The sequence below is a fragment of the Asparagus officinalis genome, chromosome 9, assembly GCF_001876935.1.
Source record: "Asparagus officinalis chromosome 9, Aspof.V1, whole genome shotgun sequence".
In the NCBI taxonomy this organism is placed as follows: domain Eukaryota; kingdom Viridiplantae; phylum Streptophyta; class Magnoliopsida; order Asparagales; family Asparagaceae; genus Asparagus; species Asparagus officinalis.
In genome coordinates this window covers 25,516,165-25,530,311 of record NC_033802.1, presented here as the reverse complement: position 1 = coordinate 25,530,311, position 14,147 = coordinate 25,516,165, and the positions used below count along the sequence as shown (strand labels likewise).

The following is a 14,147-nucleotide window of genomic DNA, read 5'->3' as shown; positions in this document are numbered from 1 at the left end:
ACAGATCTGTACTCTCTTTGCCAGCTGCAATTGCGAGGGTGTCACTCGCATGTAAGGTGAGGTAGAGAGTTCCTAGTTTGTTACCTCGAGCAACTATCATCGTACCGTTGGAGATCCTCCACGAATCCCCAGTAAATATCGAAACATAGCCTTCTGCTCCAAGCTGTCCCACCGAAACAAGATTCCTCTTCAGTTTCTGCACGTGTCTCACGTTCTTCAAGGTCCACTTAGAGCCCTTCATCTGAATCTGCACTTCACCCTTTCCAACAATATTACAGGGCTCGTTGTTCCCTAAATATACTTTTCCAAAGTCCCCTGCTACATAATTCTAAAATAGCTTCCTGTTAGCAGTGGCGTGGAAAGAGGCTCCTGAATCGATGACCCAAGAATCTGAGTCGCTGTCCATTGCAAGAATCAAGGTATCCTGCACGATATGAGCCTCCTGCTCACCCGTATTCTTCTTTGGACTTTTGCAGACTGAAGACATATGGCCCTCCTGGCCACAGTTCTAACACTTTCCTTTGATAGGCCTAACTTTCGAGTTCGACCTCTTCTTTACTGATTTCGACCGATTCCTGTTCTGGTTTCCTTTCTTCTGGCTTCTGCCTCTCTGCTTAAAACTTAGAGCTGAACCTGAATCTTCTGATTCGAACGATTTCCTTCTAACCTCCTCGGATAGAATCATGCTAACAACCTCACTCAGCTTTAACTTCTTCTTCCCCGTCGAATTGCTGATTGTCGTCACACAACCTGCCCAACTATCCGGCAACTACGATAGAATCAATAGGGCTTGCACTTCGTCATCAAACATGATGTCCACGGAGATAAGCTGATCAACAATTGTGTTGAACTCGCTGAGATGCATCGTGAAGGACCGTCCTTCTGCCATCTTGAGATTAAAAAGAGTTTTGACTAGATGCACATTGTTTGCTGCCGACGGTTGCTCGTACATCTTCGCGAGCACTTCCATAAGCCCAACCGTCGTCTTCTCCTTCAAAATATTATGGGCTACTGATTTGGCGAGCGACAACCGGATTTGCCTTAGAGCCTTCCTATCCAGTACCTCTCAATCACCATCTGACTCCTCCTTCTTCTTTCCCTTTTCCTTGCCCATCAACGGGCGATACAAGTCCTTCTGGTACAGGTAGTCCTCCATCTGCGACTTCTAGTAGGCGAAGTCTGAACCGTCAAACTTCTCAATCTTTGATTTGATTTCCTCTGCCATGGCTCTCTTTCACATAAATTGCTGAGCGAAGCTCTGATACCAGTTGTTGGGGATTCAAAATAATCAAATCAAATCCGTACCCTTCCAGATCTTGTGTTTGAGAGTTGAACAAGAAAGAAATTCACCACAAATCAAAGATAAAAACTTGTAGGAAAGTAAACAAGAAAGAACACACCAGATTTAACGAGGTTCGGCAACGTGCCTACGTCCTCGGGAGCCACACCACACAATTCTTTGATTACTTGAAGAAGATTACAATGCTTACAATTGGTCTCTCTCTCTCTCTCTCTCTCTAAGATTTCTAACCTCAAAGAGCCCTCAAAACACTCTTTTTTCGTGCTCTTTTTCTCTCTTAAACCCTAAAGGGACGTGTTTCTATTTATAACAAAACACAGTCCCAAACAGATTAGGATTCTAAAGCGAGTCTGTCACACCCTGGTGTGGCACAGACCACACCCATGGCAGACAGGGCAGACTCTGCCACACCCTGGTGTGGCGCAGACCATACCTATGGCAGACAGGGCAGACTCTGTCACACCCTGGTGTGGCGCAGACCACACCCATGGCAGACAGGGCAGATTCTGCCACACCCTGGTGTGGTGCAGACCACATCCATGGTCTGTCTTGAATTTTCATGTGATTGTTGATTTTGATTCTAGGTTTGGGTCTCCACTTTTAAGACTAACAGTCTCAATCCGTTTTTATGCTAAATTGCTAAAATACTGGGTTATGGTCCACAGATCAGAATGTTTCAGTTCTACAGTTGCAAATACTTCTGCAATTTCCTAGATGTAGTCAATTTTAATGTTCAATTTGCGTTGCATGGCACTAGGTATTATTAGTTTTAACTTCATTTGGTTTACCTATTTTATCTGAGTGAAGCAAATGCTTATAGTTGCATTTGCTACCAAAGTTGTGTTCCCTTTCAAAGAGTCATCATTGTCACGCCCCGAAACTACAGCGGAATATCATAAAATACGGGGTACGCGACAGCAGCGACCTGTGCACGAGACAAGTCTTATGCACAAGTCAAGCCTGGCAAATCATATCGCATAGTTTATTTTCAAAATATTCATAAACCTGCTGATGATAGAAATCAGAGCAACTATATATATATATAACTGGTACTTACAGCCCACAAGCTCACCGTTATAAGTATTTTTACAAAACAAAACGAAATATGCTGAAGGTAACATCAAAAAGAAGAGGCTCTCCATATAACGCCTCTCAGCCACAAGCTCAAACCAAAAGTCGGCTAATAGGAAGCTACGCCGGATCTGAAAAAATATTAAAAACAACGGAATGAGCTAGCGCTCAGTGAGAACATTTCTCACTAGAGTTCCTAGATAACTAACAAAATAGTAATAATAATAGTTCTCAGAAATTTACAAATTTCAAGTTTTGCATGAGAAATTCACAGATAGCAGAATACGATCCAAATATCATAATATTGTCATTTTTAAGAAAGAATACAATAATTATATTTCCTTTCTCATGTGCAACTGAATAAACTGTGAAATTTCTTGAAATTAAACCCTTTTTGAATCAAGGTAAACATTAAGAAGAAAAGAACTACTAATTTGGGCAAAATCAGAGAATTGTTGTTTTCTCAATTTCACAGTCAAATTATCAGAATCTTATTTCTCGATGAGTATTTCATGAATGTAAAAGTCACCCCATAGGTCACACTAAGGCTACGAATTTTAGCCCAGTAGCAAGGGAATGCGTAACCGCATCAGATAACAGATAATTCCCGGGAACCGAATGCACCTAACACTGCCATAGGCTACAGGCTAAATACAGAGGGGCCAGAATAGATTTCAGAAGGGCCAATACAGAAGGGACAAATAAAGGTGCATTCACCATATGGCAGGCAGAACTAATCCATAGTGGACTATTTGAGGGTTTGAAAACATCAAGATCACATGTCAAATGAGAAATACTTTGCATATCAGAATTTGCAGATATTTCAGATGAAATTGACAAGGTAAAACTTCTCATTTCTGTTAAAAACAGTTTATGGATATTTACTTTTCCTTTTATCAGATACTAAACCACGAAAAATCTTTGAATCCGTTAAACTGTTGAAATACGTTCCAAATACCTCATCAAAACATTCAGATAAAAACAATGTCCACGATTATTTGAAATTGCATGAGAGCCAAATTTATTTTCATATTTTATATTACAGATCAATAGGGCTTTTCATATATTGTGGGCGAGGTTTAACATAGTATTATAGGATAGAGCCACAACGAGAATAGGTCAATATCTTTATATACATGAAAGACAATATTATTTTTATTTAATTTATTTTATCACAAGATAAATGCAAAATAGAACTCATGCGGCCTATTTCATATTAAATAAAAAATACTAGTGAGAAAATGAAGCTGCACGGCATCTAGTGGTCAGCGACTTTCGTCAGCTGTTTATTCACCCCGAATATGCAACGCAGAAGCCTATAATGTAAGATATAGGACTAATTATTAATTCACGGAAAAACATATATTATAGTAATTCAATTTCATACTGAGGCCTAATAATTATCTTTTACTCTCAATTGGACTTGTTTGGAAATAGAGTAATTGATAAGGGTCTATATGAAATTATTCTGTTCATATGAAGATTTTAGGCTTCCTCTATTAGGGTTTGCTTAGCAAAATTTTGTGCTTTTTAAGGACTTAGAATGATTCTTAGGTCACAAAACTCTATTGCTCCACTCAAGAGGGCTTTATAAGCAAGGTCAAAAAAACTAAGGGTGCTTTTTATAAATTCATTGCTTTAATTTACCGAACTGATTCATCTTTCCTTAATTTTCTTCTTGCTTCGTTTCTTTCGTTTTTTTTTTCTCTTTTTTTTTCGTTTTTATTTGCTCCTCATGCTGTTCTTCTTCTTTTTTTTTTCCTTCGGTTTTCTTCTCCTCTCCTCTCATCTCTCTCTCTCCCTCTCTCTTCCATCTCTCTCTCTCTCTCTCCCTCTCTTTCTCTCCGCCATGGAGGTGGGACGGCGACGAGGAGCCCGCCGGCGACCAAAACCAGCCGACGACGAGGAGAGGCCGACGACGTGAACCCCCCCCCAAAACAAGGTTAGTTTATATATATATATTTTCTTCAGTTTAATTCATGCCTCCTAAACACATAAGAAATTCCTCTTGAAAATCCTAGATTCTTTTTTTTTCATATTCATAACAAATTAATTCCCTTATTTATCCTATTTTGATTCAATTTACTAAGAGTTCTATAACACTTTACTTTTCTAAAACAAGAAATTAACATGGGAAATGGTTTATACCTTTGGATTAACTTCCTCTCTTTTCCTTTCCCTTTTCACTGTCTTCTTCCTCTTCTTCTTCTTCTTTTCTTTTCACACTTTTAATTTGGGTTCTCAGAGGGTTGGGTTGAAGAAGGTTCTCTGTGTTGTTGTTGTTTTTTTTTTTCTGTGATTTTTCTGTGATTTTTCTCTGTTTTTCCCTGTTTTTATTCTCCCGTTAAGAGGTGCCGTCCAAATCTTCAAATGGTTTCAAGCCACAAAGCTATTAACGTGGCAGCTAAATAAGAGTTAGGGTGAAATCCCAAAATTACCCCTAATTAGTTCTTTAATCTGTCATTAAAAAATTATTAATCAAGTTTTTAAGGCACTAATATCTGGGTTACTACACTCTTCCCTCCTAATAAAAAGTTTCGTCCTCGAAACTTAACATACCTATATCTTGGAAGAGCTCTGGACATTTCTCTCGCATAGAATCTTCCGTCTCCCAGGTAGCTTCTCTTTCAGAGTGATTCTTCCACTGAACTTTCACATATTTGATTACTCGGTGTCTAAGTACTTGTTCTTTATAATCCACAATACGTTCTGGTCTTTCCTCATAGGTCAAATCTGGCTTGAGCTCTACTGGAGACAACTCAATGATCTCATTTGGATCTCGGATGAACTTCCGAAGCATGGATATATGAAATACATCGTGTACTCCATACAGGGATGGTGGTAAGGCTAGTCTGTATGCCACTGGACCAACGCGTTCCAAAATTTCAAAAGGACCGACAAATCTCGGGCTTAACTTTCCTTGGATTCTAAATCTTTTCACTCCTCGGGTAGGCGAAACCTTTAAGAAAACATGATCGCCTACTTGAAATTCTAATTCTCTTCTTCTTTGATCAGCATAACTCTTCTGACGACTTTGCGCTGTGCGAAGACGTTCTCGAACTAATTGAATTTTATCAATTGCTTGCTGTACCAACTCTGGTCCAAGAAGTTTTCTTTCTCCCACATCATCCCAATGAATAGGAGATCTACATTTCCTTCCATAAAGAAGTTCATATGGTGCCATCTGAATGCTAGCTTGGTAGCTATTATTATATGCAAACTCAGCCAAAGGCAGATAATCTTCCCACGATCCTTTCATCTCCAGAACACAACATCTCAACATATCTTCTAGTGTTTGAATTGTCCGTTCTAATTGGCCATCTGTCTGTGGATGATAAGCTGAGCTGAAATTTAATTTAGTCTGCAGAGCTCTGTGCACACTTTTCCAGTATTCTGATGTGAATCTAGGATCTCGATCAGAAACTATTGATATTGGTATACCATGTAACCTTACTATCTCATTAATGTACATCTTAGTCAGCTTTTCTAATGAGAATTTCATATTAATAGGTAAAAAGTGTGCTGACTTTGTCAACCGATCAACAATCACCCATATTGCATCATTCTTTCTCAAAGATTTCGGAAGGCCAGTGACGAAATCCATGGTGATCTTTTCCCATTTCCACATTGGTATGTCCAAGTTATTAATCGGTATCTTTCCCATTTCCATCATTCTCCTCAAAATTTTGCTTCTTGTTTCTCCAATTCTTGTTCTTTCCCCCGCGATTATCCTGCCAGAACCGCTTCTTTGGGTAGGAGTTGCTCGTCTCATTCTTTGGCTTTGTATCAATTTCATTTTTCTCAATTAACAAGGCCTTCTTTAGCACTTCTCCATATGTAGGGAGTTCAAATGCACTGACCGTCTTCCGAATGTCCGGTCGAAGCCCTTCCTCGAAGCGACAAGCTCTATCTTCCTCATTACCCAACAAGTGAATGGCAAACTTTGATAGATAAGTGAACTCTTCTTCATATTCAGCTACCGTCTTGTCACCTTGCTCCAATTTTCGAAACTCCTGTTCTTTTTGTTTACGAACAGTTGAAGGAAAATATTTTTCATAATTATCTTTTTAAGTTCTTCCCATGATATCTTGTATGCATTCTCACTCAACGTCCTGACCTGCATCTGACACCACCCATAATCACGGTCTTTCAACATTTATACTGCATAATCAACCTTCTCTTCTTTAGGGCATTTCATATATGTGAAAACCTTTTCCATTTCTGTGATCCAATGCTCAGCAATCATAGGATCAGTTGTTCCCTCAAAACTGAGTGGAGATAGCTTCTTGAATTCTTCCATGCCACTTCTTAATTTTGGGTATTCCTTGCTTTGACCACTCGTCCGATTGCGATCAATTTGATATTGTTGTCTGGTGACTACAGATGTCACCGCTTGCAGCAGATCCATCAATGCATTATTGTCTATTGAGTTTCCGGAGGTGGATACACGAGCAATTCTAGATCTCATCATATCACCTATCATCTGATTTAGATCTCTATCTCCGTTAGGAGGGGTTTGCTCATTACCGAAAGACATATCTTCCTATAATAAAATATTTATATGCATACATATATATACATATGTATATAGACATATATATCACATAATTTATAGTAAAACCTTTTAGGGTTGTTAAGGAGTGCTTAGATGTTTATTTTACTTTGTCCTTTTTCTTCAGTAAGCTGATGGATGGTTCCCCTTTTGTAGGATGGCGGGAACCAATTCATCTTCCAGTTCGTCAGCTACCCTGTCCAGCCCTATGATTTCCATAGATAGCTCGTGGGAACCCAGCCTGAGAGACTGGGGATACACTTCCGATGAAACTGATCCGAATGTGATAATGACCAACCATATGACCCCCGACTCACCGGAGGTCGAACCAGTAGAAGTTGTTATGGTAGATTCATCCGAGTCTGAGCTTGAGGATCTCGTGGTAGAAGTTCTCCCAGTTGAGTCATCGCCTTCAATCATTATGATTTCATCCGACCCCTCCGACATGGAGTCCGTTGTTGCCCAGATTCCTAGTGATGACCAGAGACTTGCCCCCTCTGTGGGTGAGTCGAGTAGCATAGGCATTGGTCCAGATCTTAACCTTGAAGGATGGGGGACTAGCGGCATAGATCCAGATCCAATGTCCAATTCTGTTGATAACCAAGACTCAGAGGAGACTGAACCAACTGAGGAGAAGTCTAGTTCCAGCAGCTCTTCTTCAGGGAAATAGAGCATAACTGTTAGGGCAATTTTGTAATATCAGTATATGGGTTTTTATAGTTACTCTTTTGGTTTATGTAGGACATTTTGGTAGAAAATATGTATATATGAACCCATATACTCAGATATGCGCTATTAGATCTGATGGACTGGTTAAGAATATACTTTTGGTTTGCAAATACTGATTGGTGTTATTATGTTGACCTTTCGGTCTTTGTTTAACTCAGGAGGGTCGACGATTATCCTGTATCCCCCCAACACCTAAAGATTATAATGAGTCTCTTGCTGACGCACCTTGACGCTAACAAGGTTGCCAAGTAAAATTTTTAAGGTTGGTTTGACTCCAAACCTGTAACGCCCTGCCCTGGAATCCCAGAGTCGGTACGCTACTAGATCTGATGGACTGGCCTCACAAACCACCACATGTCTTTTCAGCACGTTTTGTCCTCACTCACGTGCTCCCTGGGAAACTTCCCAGGGGGGTCACCCATCCTAGAATTTCTCCAGGCCAAGCACGCTTAACTTTAGAGTTTCTAAGAATTGGGTTCCCGAAAAGAAGATGCATCTTGATGGTATGAGTATTCCAATCAATTCTATCAATACTAATCACATCACCCTCTCAAGGGTTGGGATATTACAATCATTATTCTGTATAGTTCAATAAAAAAAAAATTGTGCAGTGTCTTTTCTGTGGATGCTTTAATGTCTTAAGCCTCCATTTCAATCATATACATATATCAGATGCTTCTCCATGATGTTGCAAAATTTATTTCTAAATGAAGATGACTTTACACCGTATAATATTTCCCATAACGTGTCATTACAGAAGCATATCAGGTATCTTTTCATAATATTTGCTGGAGGTTAGTAGTGTTTTCTTCGACTTTTCTATTACAACATGCATTAAATATCTTCCAAATCATGAAATTTTTCATATAATGCTTGAGTGGTACAGTTTTTTTCCCCTTGCTTGCTGCTCTCTTATATACATAATTCTCCTTTATCTAATTTCCATTGACTTGTGCAGCCATATCCTCCCTCGTGTGACATGAAAGGAAGTTATGTTTCAGTTTGAGCGCACAATTCTGCTCCGACCCACTTGCAAGGAGGTTATCTCCAGAGGCGATGACTATTGAGTAGTTAGGTTATTCTCCAAATTTTTTTCGAATTTAAGTGAAGCATAACGTGTAGCTGAACATCAGTGATATTGCGGCTGATGTTGCAGTCTCTGCAATATGTATTGTTAGTGCAATTCTCTATTTTTTGAATCTGTGTATCTTATATCACTAGGATAGCTTAGTCTTGGGTGAATGATCAAGTTACAAGCTTATACCATCTGTTTTGTGAGTGCAAAGAATATGAGAGATGTAGTTCAGTGAGGGTTAAGTTTGCATAGACCCTAACTCTCAGTTTCATTTTGCGGCAAGGGCCTGAAGGTGTAGATCCTTTTTGTAGATATTATCAGGAATCCTTTACTTTGCCAAACTTTAAATTCTTGATGTGGTGATCTATTGAAATTAAACTTGATTTTGGATCAAGCTTAATTTTGGGTTTATGATGGAATTATTCTAAGTTTGACCAAACCCAAAATTAGGTCCAAATTCTAGAGGTTTTCTAGAAACACTCTAGAAGGTTGATCACCTCCTTAAAGTGTTCTAGAGAAATCTTTAAGCTAAATATCTAGACAATAGTATAGAAACATCTAGATAATTTGAGATAAAAATATTTAGATATTATGTAGAAATTTCTAGAGATTAGAAAAATATCTAGGAACTATGGAGGTGATATTAGAAGAATCTAGATCCTTTGTAACATATCTTTGGGAGGCTATAAATACCTCCTCACCTCTCTTATTTGTAAGCAAGAAGAAAAAGTTGAACAAGTGAATAAAGCAAGTTCAAATAAAGAGTCTTCCTCTTCATAAGTTCTCTACATTTCTCTAAAAGTCTTTCAATTGTTCTCTAAGTGTTTCTCCATATTCTTTTTCATACTTAGAGGTTTATTCTCTTGGTTTCTTTCGGGTTTCTCAGGTATTTGTTAGACCCTAGAAGGGGGGTGATTAGGGTCTTATGCTAATCTAATCCGATTAAATGCCAATTAAAATTAATTAACAAGTTATCCTAGCAAGTATGAAATACCACAAGATATATGAGCTAGGATAAGCAATGTAAACAAAGAGATATATTCTATATGATGAAATATACGCAAGGATATATAAGCTAGCACAAGATGATATATCCTACCAAAGAGATATACAATATGATATATGCAAGGATATGCAAACACAAGGGTAACATAAACAAATGAAATAGTGGATGAAATAAACAATGAGAGAAAGGCTATAAAGATGAACAAATATAAGTGCTAAGCCAAACTCAAACAAGCAATATGATCACGGAGTTCGGACCTTCCGTCCTACGTCTCCGCTCCCCACTCCCGGGGAGAAATCCACTATCACAACCGGGTTTTCTACGCTCACCCGAATAACGTTTACAACCATACTATGTCGGTTTTTAACGGTCACCGATCAACATCCACTCCTCACACTCGGTTTTCTAGTTCACCGAAAACTTCACAACACACTCGGTTTTCTAGCTCACCGAAAACCTTACAACACTCACAATGTAACAAATATAAATTTGTTCTCTACAATAAATGAGAACACAATTAAGCACAACTCAATGTTATAATCTCTCACAACCCTAATATACTATGAATGCAAATACAATAAGCTCATGTGGGTGTGTGTAACAATGAGATTCAATAAAAACTTAACTCAATAAGAACTAGCAATAAGATTGATATGAAATACAATAGTAGAAATGCTAGGAAATAGAGTTAAGGAAACTTCTCTATAAACACAAAGAGAGGATGATGAAATGTTGAAGATGAACTCTTCAATAGTTGATGTAAACTCCTCTTTATAACAGCAAACCCAAAACAAACTTAAACCAAAACTAAACAAGCTTAAACCCTTGTTTAAATCCCAATCTGAGAATCGAGCAGGAACTTCGTCGGTCGACCGGTGCGGTCGACCGAAGGAAATATCGAGCCCTCGGTCGACCGGTGCGGTCGACCGACAAACTCTCTGCTGCCAGAAACAAAAGAACAATTGAGCGGTCGACCAGTGCGGTCGACCGAAAACTGATATTACAGAAAAACAGGTTTTAGAGCTGATTTTTGGGACTTTGGAAAATATGTTAAAAATAACAAATGAAGTCCAAAAATAATGAAACTTTGGGAAATGTATATAAACATGTAAATGAACAAGTTACAAAAAGAAATTTCCAAATTACATTTCCCATTTGTGAAAAATCATCATTTTGCAAAATAGTCCAAAACACGAAAATGTAAACATGTGAATTTTAATATTTTAGCTAAACCATGTTTTGAAACTTTGCACAATGATTATATAGACTTAATAAATTATGTATATGATTATTGTTAAGTCCATAAACTGAGAAAACAATATTTTCATAAAATTGCATATTCTAATTTCATATTTATAAACATGAAAACTCAAAAACACATGTATGTATATATATAACTATATATATGCATAGAAACCAAAACTTATGTATATCTATATAACTCTATATATATATACGAAGAAACCAATAAATGTGTGTGTATATGATATTGAGCTTAGAGTATCTAACACACATAATATAAAATCTAAACTAGATTACCCAAGCTTGATCTTGATCTTCATTGTAGCTCAACTTGGTACACTGTGCGGATGAAGCTGAACTTGAATCTTTAACTTGAATTTGCATAGCTTCAACCACTATTCCACCAACCTTCATTGGATATGATCGTTGAAGCTCTATTCCATCCATCCTCCAACTCGTTGTTTGTCTATAATAAATAAGAAAACACAAATACTAGACAAACAACATTAGTGGTAAATTGTTTGTTAAACATCATCAAAACAAGAAGGCCAACAATCTCCCCCTTTTTGATGATGACAAACAATTTACAAAAAGAAATATATGCATGAAGCAAATGAATATATAATTTATAATTCACATGCATATAAACAAGAAAGAATATACTCACAATATTTCTCCCCCTTTGACAACATCAAAAAGGGGACAAAGGTATGAAGAGAGCGAAAGCCCCCCTATCAATATGCATGGGTGAGTATAAAAACAAACATAGAATAGGTATATGGATTGCTCCCCCTATCAAAATGCCATAAAAAATATATGAAATGAAGATCATGGCAAACATATGTGAGCAAGCATACATGAATATGCTAAATATCACTCACATACAAAAAGATAATGAGAACATAAAAACCGATGTATAAAATAGATTTATGAAATCAAAAGAAGAGAAACATGATAATCATGTAAAAAGTTTTCAAATGAAAACAAATCAACCAATTGAAATCATAAATCAAAGTTTAAATCCAAAAACGTAAAATCAAATCATCATTGATTCAAAAATCAAGAGAGGCAACTATATCTAGCTCTTGAGCTAGTATCAACCTATATGAACATTTTTAGCATCCGGTAAACATGATTTAGGAATAAACACCCAATAAATCCGGAGGGTTATATAAATACAAACCTCTCATCAAAATCAAAACTAGGAATTATTTAAACAAAAGAATTTGACCAATAAAAGGAATTGTTTTCATGAAAGTTTAAAATACATTTTTCAAAACCAAGAAAAAGGAAAATAAAAACTCTAAAATTCTTGGTTTAAAAATTAAATTTGCTTTGGTACCCAAGAACTCTTGGTACCAAAAGATTTAGGGACATGACCCCTATCATTCAAGCTCAAAGCCCTAGGGTAACAATATTCATTCAAATAACCCTTCCGATTGCAATTTGTGCAATGAAAGAGATCCATTTGTTTTTGTGGACCATTAGCTCGTGCACGGGAATCATTTGCAAATAAAGATTTTCTTTTAAAATTATTTTGCAAATGAGAAACATTCTTAAATAATGGTCTATTTGGAACATATTGCAATTTAGAAGCTTTTTGTATATCAAAACAAAATCTAGTAAGATGTCCAAACCTACCACAAACATCACATTTAAAAACATGTGGTCTATTGGAAGCATTTGTTAAATGAGATTTTCTTTTCAAATCAAAGCAATATTTGGCCAAATGACCAAAACGACCACAATGATCACACTTGAACACACTAGCATGCTTATGATGAACTTTGTGAGAATGAGCATGTGAATGTGTAAGTGATGAAGAAGCTACATGAGATGTACAAGGAGCATTGACATTTTTATGTTTGTGTGCATCATAACAAAACTTAGCTAAATGACCTTGACAGCAGCATATAGAACACTTATAAGTTTTGCTATACATGTGTGCATAATGAGTGGATGATTTTGACATAGCACACATATTCATAAGCTTCTTATGGTTGTTAATGCATGTTTTCAAAGTTGAATCTAAAGATGAAATCTTTTATTCATAAGATTCAAATCTTCATTTTAGGCACAATGTAACTTTTAGAAGTAAATAAATAGTTATTTATAAAAGAAGCTGTATCACTTCTTTATGTTCTCAATCTTCTAAGCATGGCACAATCTTAGGCAGAGATAAGACTAGCATAGTATGAGATGCAACTGTTCTATGTTCCAAATTTAATAGTCACTTGGCTTTCTTAAGCATAGTATTTTTCATTTGCAAATGACATCAAATTTTTTTCTTTTTTGGACACAGCTTCTCATGATCGATTTTAAATTATCATGCTTGATTGTAAATCAACAAAATCTTTATGGCAATTGTTAAGGCCATGCAACATTTTTCACAGTAGACAAGCAATTCATCATTAGCGTAAATCATTAATGGTTTCGAACTCGCAAACGCTCACTAGGGCTAGTCGGCCTAGTGGCGTGTGCATGAAGCTCCATAATGACTTGAAGGCGGGATCCTCCAAAGCTTTGCGATCGGCCTCCGAAGTCTCCTTGATGTGCTTCTATAAAATTTCGCAAAGTTGTAACACTATCAAAAAATGGAACAAACATTGTAGACATAGATGAATCTAAACAGCATTTAGCAAATATTCTAACAAAATATTGTTCTTGTAAACATACGTGATTCATTCTTATTTCCACCTTGGATTTCCTCCAAAGTGAGCACAATATAAGCATCATCTATAATTTCTCATAAATCAAAGTGTTTAGATTGAACAAAAAGTTTAAATCTAACAAATCATTGGGCATAGAGGAAATTATCTAATCTAGGAGCAATATTGATGGCATAACCTAAACAAGATGCATCATTTATATCCATAATGTATATATGCAAACAAGATGCAAAAATTAAAAATTGGATTAGCACAAAAAGATAACTTGGATCTTTAACTCAAGGCGATTAGACCTTAAATCAAAGAGCACCAAGCTCTGATACCAATTGTTAGACCCTAGAGGGGGGGTGATTAGGGTCTTATGCTAATCTAATCCGATTATATGCCAATAAAAACTAATTAACAAGTTATCCTAGCAAGTATGAAATATAACAACTATATAAGGTAGGATAAGCAATATGAACAATGAGATATATCCTATATGATGAATATATATATGCAAG

At 36.8% G+C, this 14,147-nt stretch overlaps 1 pseudogene; it reads left to right on the top strand.

Moving 5' to 3' along the window:
* Positions 1 to 8,851, top strand: part of LOC109823312 — a 29,579-nt pseudogene extending 20,728 nt beyond the window's left edge.